Here is a 6492-nt window from a genome sequence, read left to right on the forward strand (position 1 = left end):
AATCTCATGAAATGTATTAACAACAACTTTAGCCGTGCCCAAAAATGCAGCCTGCCCATGTCTACCAATGCAGCAAAATGTCCCCATTTTGCAGCCAGAGTTCCCCCACAATTGCAGCCACGAGTCCCCCCACATTTGCAGCCACGAGTCCCCCCACATTTGCAGCCACGAGTCCCCCCACATTTGCAGCCACGAGTCCCCCCCACATTGCAGCCACGAGTCCCCCCCACATTGCAGCCACGAGTCCCCCCCACATTGCAGCCACGAGTCCCCCCCACATTGCAGCCACGAGTCCCCCCACATTGCAGCCACGAGTCCCCCCACATTGCAGCCACGAGTCCCCCCACATTGCAGCCTACCTGTGCCGAGTAGGGTAGGAGAGGAGCCGGAGCCGCTGCCTTGTTCAAACCGCGGGGAACATTACAGCTTTCAAATCAATAGCTGCCGCCACCGCGAGCGTCATATACAACCCCTCCCCCTTGTCTGGGAAACTTTGATAGACAGATCACCCATCTAATCCTGGGATGGGTGATCGGTCTATGAAAAAAGTGCCCGGAAAAGGGGGAGGCGCTGAATATGATGCTCGCGGTGGCGGCAGCTATTGATTTGAAAGATGTAATGTTCCCTGCGCTATTAACAAACAGGCGGCGACGCAACTCTCCTTGCTCACCCCCCCTGCTCCCAGGCAGCCCACACTCGCCAGCCCTCAAAATTTACTCGCAAAATGCGAGCAGGCGAGTGAAATTTTGAGGTCTGGTGTAGAGGAGCATCATGGGAAATGTAGTTCCAAAACATCCGGGGTGCCAAGGTTCGCCATCACTGCTCTAGAAGCTGAAAATCACTGTATTAGACACCGCTACTCCAGTGATCTTTACTGGCTTTGGGGGATCCCATGCCAAGCAGCAGCCCTGTTGCATTGCTAACCACTTCAGCCCCAGAAGATTTGGCTGCTCAATGTCCGGGGCCATTTTTTTTTGCAATTCAGCACTGCGTCAATTTAACGGACAACTGCGCGGTCACGCAATGTTGTACCCAAACAAAATTGACGTCCTTTTTTTCCCCAAAAATAGAGCTTTATTCTGGTGGTATTTGATTACCTCTGCTATTTTTATTTTTTGCGCTATAAACAAAACAAAAAAAAAAATAAAAAGCGACAATTTCGAAAAAAACACAATATTTTGTATTTTTTGCTATAATAAATATCCCCAATTTTTTTTTTTTTTTAAAAAGCAAATTCTTTCTCAGTTTAGGCCGATACGTATTCTTCTACATATTTTTGGTAATAAAAATTGTGAAAAAAAGAGGGCGCTAATAGGTGATAAATCATGTGTAGTAAACAGCTTGTCATACAAATGAAAACATTACAATAAATAATGATATATTAGCATAGGTGAAAAATTGGTGATGAGTCCAACATCAATTAGTAACACCACAGCATACTTGTTGTATACTAATAAATAGTCCCAATATATATGTAGATTGCAATCTCTCCAATGCACCAAACACTTGAAAAATAGTGACGTGAATCTTGCTTTAAAGTGAAATGCTCCTTCACCAAAACGATACTTTCCGATCACCCAAAAGTGCTCAAATTAGTTGCTGCGCTTACCAGATGTATTGGACTTCTTTAGTGAAAAAGAAAGTCAAATAAAGCTTATGCAGGATAACTCCCTGGTGGTCCAGTGTTGGCATCAGAGGGGGGGCTGCGCTGACAAACAATCAGCGGAACCCCCCCTGTCAGGAGAGCCGCCGATCGCCTCTCCTCTACTCACGTCTGTCAGACGCGAGTGAGGAAGAGCCGATCAACGGCTCTTCCTGTTTACAACGTGACCAGTCGTGGTTGGACACAGCCGGAGGCTCTTTACCGAGATCGGAGATGCAGGGTATCAGATTGACACCCCGCATCACCGATCGCCGGCATGAAATCCTGCAGGACGTCAATAGACGTCCAGTCAGGATTTCACAACTACTTCCCGGATGTCAATTGGCTATTGACCGGACGGTAAGTGGTAAAAAAAAAAAAAAAAAAAAAAAAAAAAATACAGGTTACCAGTTTAGAGTTCAAAAACGTTGCCCATGGAGGTTTATTTAAATACCGAAGTTTGGCGCCATTTCACGAGTATTCCATGGTCGGTTGGCAGACAAATGACCGCCACCTATAACTGGCCTTCATAGCAAGGAGCACATGGAAGGGCAAACACATGAAAGAAACATTGGCCCAGATTCAAAGAGATTTGCTCTATTTTTGCGGAGGCACAGGGCAACGATTTTGCCCTGCGCCCCCGCAAATTTGCGCCGCTGCCCTCGATTCACGGAGCAGTAGCTCCGTAAATTGCGAGGGCGCGCCGGCAAAATTGCCCGGCGTAAGCGCGCGCAATGTAAATGATCCCGCCGGGGGCGGGAATCATTTAAATTAGGCGCGTTCCTGCACCGATCGTAAAGCGCATGCTCCGTCGGGAAACTTTCCCGACATGCATTGCGGCAAATGACGTCGCAAAGACGTAATTTGCTTCAAAGTGAACGTGAATGGCGTCCAGCGCCATTCACTTACGCAAACGACGTAAAATTCGAACATCGCGACGCGGCAACGACGGGTATCCTTAGCATTGGCTGCGCCTGCTATTAGCGGGAGCAGCCTTACGCTAAGCACGCCGTACGGAAACTACGTAACTTGCGTACGCAGGGCCCGCGCAACAATTGTGAATCGGTGTTAGTATGCAATTTGCATACTATACGCTGAGCACAATGGGAGCGCCCCCTAGCGGTCAACGCAAGAATGCAGCCTAAAATCTGCGTGGCATAAGAGCCTTATGCCACGCAGATTTTAGGCTGCAGTCGGCATTACGATGTTCCCGAATCAGGAGCATTCGTAACGCCGGAGCAAGTAAGCAATCGCGCTGCGTAACCTATGGTTACACAGGCGCAATTGCTTCTTGAATCTGGGCCACTGTTGAGCGATGGAATGTTCCGTTTTTGTCTTTCATGTGTTTGCCCTTCCATGTGCTCCTTGCTGTGAAGGCCAGTTATAGGTGGGGGTGGGGGACATTTGTTTGTTCCTTGTTAAACAGACAGGAAACGATTAAACCTTTGTCACGTTTTTTTATTACCGTTTATGTCCCCGGGTTGCTTGGATAGAGTCACTCCATCTTGGTGACCATTATCACCAAAACAAAAAAAAAGGGGCTGGCATCCCAAATTGTAACAAGAAGACATTTTCCACTCAATTAACCAATTGCTTACTGGGGCACATATACCCCCCTCCTGCCCAGGTGAAATTTCAGCTTCCGGCACTGCGTCGCTTTAACTAACAATTGCGCGATCGTGCGACGTGGCTCCCAAACAAAATTGGCGTCCTTTTTTCCCCCCACAAATAGAGCTTTCTTTTGGTGGTATTTGATCGCCTCTGTGGGTTTTTATTATTTGCGCTATAAACAAAAAAAAAAAAAATTCTTTACTTGTTGCCTTTAATAAATAGCTATTTTTTTTTTTTTTTAAATATGTTTTCTCAGTCTAGGCAGGCCGATACGTATTCTTCTACATATTTTTGGTAAAAAAAAAAAAAAATCGTAATAAGCGAATGGTTTGCGCAAAAGTTATAGCGCCTACAAAATAAAGGACAGAATAATTTTTTTTTTTTTTTTACTAGTAATGGCGGCGATCTGTGATTTTTATCGGCACTGCGACATTATGGCGGACATATCGGACACTTTTGACACAATTCACATTTATACAGCGATCAGTGCTATAAATATGCACAGATTACTGTATAAATGTGACTGGCATTCACTAGGGGATGAGGAGGGGGTTAAATGTGTGCCCTGCATAGCGTTTCTAACTGTGGGGAAAGGGGACTGACTGGGGGAGGTGACCGATCTGTGTCCCTATGTACAAGGGGCACAGATCGGTCTCCTCTCTCCCTGACAGGACGTGGATCTGTGTGTTTACACAGAGATCCACGTCCTTGTCTCTGTAACCGCCGATCGCGGGTTCCTGGCGGACATCGCGGCTGCCAGGCACGCGCATCGGCATCTCAGTGATTCGGCGGGCACGCATGCACCCCCCAGTGGCTGGAGGCCGTATATAGACGGCCTCCCGGAAATTAAGATCCACACTGCGGCTGTATAAAGTCGTACGGCCGTCAGGAAGTGGCCAACGATGAATTAATAAGACAAAATCACAAACGTTTAAAAGGCTTAAATATGTTTATTATCCTGAGATGAATAAATAAGAGACAAAACCGTTCTAAAAAGGTAACCGAGTCAAATAAAACAGGCTTGGAACATGCACAAGCTCATTGTCTTTCGAGTCCTTTTTACCGACAGTCCACAGGAGCTGCGAGGGATTTCCTCCCAAAAAACTGATTTTGTGGTTGCAGAACATCAAAGTGCAACTCCGCTTTTGTGGGAAAAACACAGCAAATAAAAAAAAAAAAAAAAAAAAAAAAATACAATTATTAACTCAAACAATGATGTATTTTAATGTTTAATTACCTATTTTTCCAATCTGCAGCTGCTGTACAATTCTGACAAATGCAATATGGCAACCTGGAAGAGTTCTGTATACCGTCAGTGTACAGATGCTCTCAGAAATGGCATTTCCTGTTGGCTCTCTGATATTAGGCACCCCCTGCAATAGGAATTTCAGTTTTCATAAAATACTCCCCCAGGGGTTAGATACTTCTAAAAAGGGATCCAGAACCTGCCACTTTTCTCACTAGAACACTGTGTGCACCAGATGATTATAATGAACCAAAGCCTCCCATTCGGATTCAGCCTACATAGGACAGGGCTCGACAAATCCCGGTCGCCATGGCGACTAGAAATAGTGTCCTGGCGACTTGGCTTGGAAGGTGGGCTGGCGCCATCTGGTGGTGAGCCGCTGGTATTACAAGTTATTACCACCAGATGTGTGAGCTGGCGCCATCTGGTGGTGGCCGTTGGTATTACAAGTTAAGCATTACAAGTTAAACAGCAATTCTAATGTAATTTTTCACTATTTTGCACTGCCATCTTCTTCCCTCTAATTAGAACCCCCAAACATTATATATATTTTTTATCCTAACACCCTAGAGAATAAAATGGTGATAATTGCAATACTTTGTCACGCCATATTTGCGCAGCGGTCTAACAAGCGCACTTTTTTGGCAAAAAATTACACTTTTTTTAATTAAAAAATAAGACAACAGTAAAGTTATCCCCATTTTTTTTTTATATTCTGAAAGATAATGTTACACCGAGTAAATTCATACCCAACATGTCACGCTTCAAAATTGCGTCCGCTCGTGGAATGCCGACAAACTTTTACCCTTTAAAATCTTCATAGGCGACGTTTAAAAAAATCTACAGGTTGCATGTTTTGAATTACAGAGGAGGACTAGGGCTAGAATTATTGCTCTCGCTCTACCAATCGCGGCGATACCTCACATGTGTGGTTTGAACACCGTTTACATATGCGGGCGCTGCTCACGTATGTGTTCGCTTCTGCGCGCAAGCTCGTCGGGACGGGGTGCGTTTTCTGGCTCCTAACTTTTTTTAGCTGGCTCCTAGATTCCAAGCAAATTTGTCAAACCCTGACATAGGACATAACCATTTGGATGTAATCCCGGAAAAAAAATAAAAATGTTGATGTCACAACATACAGTATAAGATTTCCTATAATCTGTGCCCAGTCTTGCCAATCCAGCTCTGAGCAATCCTCTTATTGTTCAGTGAAATAAAACGGACTTGCAGAGAAAAACCTTAGTCCGTTCTTCCCCCTTGCTGTGAGTGACAGGTTATTTACATATCTCATGCAGTAGCCTGGAGACAGGCATTATTTTTTAATTCCCACCCCCACTCCTTTTCTAAAGTCATGTGGTTACTTTTCTGGATTTTGGACTGGATGTTGGTGATCATAGCAGAATTTACTGTAAGGAATACACAGGGGAAAAAGATGCATGCTGACAAGGGAAGTGAAGAGGAGGGCGGGGAGTCTACCGACATCACAACTCCACCCACCGAGCTCCAGACAACAGACCCACCCACAGAATCTGCAGTTTTTCAGTTCTTATAAACAGAGGGGAGACATTTGACAGGTAAGGATACATGCAGGAGGCATCTATATCCTTATAGATCAGCACTATGGCAGGAGATTAGAAAGGATGAGAGTGGGTTTACATCCACTTTAAAGCAAAAATGCATAGAAATATGCTACCACGTCAAACCCTGCAATGTACAAAGTGCAGGTGATTTGTTTTTTCTCCTACATCAAAAGTGGAATTACTCTAAGATCTTAGGGCCCTTTCACACAAAGCCTTCCTTCTGCAGAGCGGGCGGATGACAGGTCTGTGCCCGTTCAGTTTATGCGGAGCAGACATGGACAAACCCCACCCTGCAGCCGGGAGTAAGCACACTCCGTTGTCCGTTTACATCTGGCTGCCTCTAACCCGGTCCGCCCAAACAGAAGAGGACGCAGTCCTCCATTTTCTCTTTTTATTGTGCCCAGAGGTAGGTG

Source organism: Rana temporaria, chromosome 7, assembly GCF_905171775.1.
Source record: "Rana temporaria chromosome 7, aRanTem1.1, whole genome shotgun sequence".
NCBI lineage: Eukaryota > Metazoa > Chordata > Amphibia > Anura > Ranidae > Rana > Rana temporaria.